Source organism: Choloepus didactylus, chromosome 22 (assembly GCF_015220235.1).
Source record: "Choloepus didactylus isolate mChoDid1 chromosome 22, mChoDid1.pri, whole genome shotgun sequence".
In the NCBI taxonomy this organism is placed as follows: domain Eukaryota; kingdom Metazoa; phylum Chordata; class Mammalia; order Pilosa; family Megalonychidae; genus Choloepus; species Choloepus didactylus.
The window spans coordinates 33199284-33201684 of record NC_051328.1 but is presented as its reverse complement, the minus strand read 5'-3'; the positions used below and the strand labels follow the sequence as shown (position 1 = coordinate 33201684).

The 2401-nt window shown below is 40.9% G+C and overlaps 1 pseudogene; it reads left to right on the top strand.

The window, feature by feature from the left end:
* The first annotated feature begins 452 nt into the window (after positions 1-452).
* On the top strand, positions 453-1344 carry LOC119519010 (annotated as a pseudogene).
* The last annotated feature ends 1057 nt before the right edge of the window (positions 1345-2401 follow it).

Sequence of the window (2401 nt, the reverse complement as noted above, 5' to 3'; positions counted from 1 at the left end):
CAGCATGACCCCAGAGCAAGGAGGTGGTAGCAGCTGAGTTTCTAGGGGTGAGAGAAATCTTTGGGTCAGGGTCAGGGCTGCACATATGCTATCCTCCTCTGCAACCAAAGAATTGCCCTTGCAGTGGTGAACTTGAAGGTTCTCGATTTTATACTTGGTGAAGAAGAAGAGGGGTTTCCTTACATTATATTTGAGAGAAGTCAGGGAAAATACAGACTTAAAAGAGATCGTAAGAGTCATGTTCTCACTCTCTTGCTGACCTGTGGGCAGGTGGCTACCAGGTGTGTGTCCAGCTGCCTGTGGCAATGGGAAATTCAGTTACCACAATTGTCCCCAGAAAAGAGAATCTAAAAGACATTAACTATGGATGAAATTAGGAAAGAGATCAAATGGCTACTGTCAGGCCCTGATGGTAATATAGGTTAAAGCAAAATCCTTCATGAAAAAGAAAGTTCTTAAGCAACATGGTGGATTCAGAAGCCCATGAAAAGAGGCCACCAATCATAACATCTTCAAAACAAGAGAGATCACCTCATATTACAAATGTCTGTGAAATGAAGTATTACTTGTGTGGCTGCTGTGAAGCTTTCAACAATATAGCAATCACTTTTTCTATTCAGAAGGTCCTCTCTCAGCAACAGCTATATGCAATCAAAACCCAGGATGCAACACTTCAGGGATTGAGAAGGGATGGATTCCGGAACTTGTATCACGGAATCCTTCCCCAATAATGCAAAAGAACTATCCTGGCCCTGATGTTTGGTCTGTATGAGGACTTTCCTTGCCTTCTCCATAAGCACGTAAGCTCCCCAGAGTCTGTAACTTGTAGCGTGGTGGCGGTACTTGCAGGGACAACAGAAGCAATTTTACTCCATTTCAAAGAGTCAAACATTGCTTCCAGACTACAAGCATCATGACAAATTTACCAACACTTGTATTGCTTTCAGGGTACTGAAATCCCATGGAATTGGAGAGTATTATCAAGGCTTGGTGCCCATTCTTTTCCGTAACAGATCCAGCAATGTCCTTTTTTTGGCCATTGAGGTCTCATTAAGGAGTGTTTGCCTACTGCAATGACTCACAGTGCTCATTTGGTCAATTATTTTATCTGTTGAGGGCTATTGGGTGCTATATTGGGATTCTTGGTTTTCCCGCTTAATGTTGTAAAAACTCACATGCACTCTCAGACTGGTGGGGAATTTCAAGGTTTTCCAAAAAGTCTACCTAGAACGGGATAGGAGACTGACAAACCTTTTCAGAGGTGCCCATCTGAATTACCATCTGTCCCTCATATCTTGGGGCGTAATTAGTGTGACTTATGAGTTCACGTCAAAACTTATATGAAAGAATCATTAGTTAAGTGCAACCAAATAGACCTAAGAAGAATGAAATTTGCCCTGGTTCCAAATCGGCACATATAAGTTGGTATCATAAGTCCAGGGTACAGTGAACTATGGGCAAAACTGTTTTCTTTAAGTACCGACAACAATAGAATAAAAAATTTCAATAGAAAAAAAAAAAAAAACAACCCACAAGAACACAGAAAAATGTAGCAGGGACTCTGTGTGAGCACTCAGCACTCAGTTGTACCAAATGATGTGTGGGAAGAATAGATGTTAAGTGCTGTTACCATGTCTTTTCTCTAGAAAAGGAAACTTTTGGTGGTACTCTTTGGAAAGACTTCTTATTCTTTTTAAAAAATGTCCCAAATCACTGTGGCTTCTAATTGGTAGTGATGGCATTTGTCAAATTCTCTGGTTTGGCCAATTTTGCAGGGTTTGCTTCATTTTACAGTTGTGGTTTTTCTGCAGAATATCATTTAATCTAGCAATCCCCATATAAATTAAAGGTTGAAAGGGTGTACTGCATGGTAAAATATCAGGGTCCTACATTTTATATGGAAATCAATTTGAAGGAGGACTAAAACCCCAGCAGATAAGACTGTTGACCAGATACATTTCTTAAAACACAGTTGAGAAAACTGGAAGGACTAATGTTTGAGTACTGACCACAACCCAGACATTTTCCATAGCTTTTTCATAAAATCCTCACTATAGTCCTCTGAAGAAGGAATTATTATTGAAAGGTTGTAAATGGCTGAAACTCTGATAAAGTCCTTTTGATGGAAATCCTTAGTGAGGTCCTGCCAGCCTCTCAAGCATCTTCTAGTACCAGCCTCTTCCTCACTCAGTGTTCTAGCTGTTTGGATATTCTTAAAGTTTCTTGATTTTGCCCTGCTCTCTTCTTCCGCAGGACCCTGGAATGTGCACTTCTCCTTGCCTGGGATAATCTCTGCATTCGCAACCATCCCCCTTATCTAGCTAAGGTCAGTTCCTCTTCATGATATCCCTGTTTCCAAGCAGAACTTCCCTGACATTCCCATTCTATGGCAGGTCTCTAT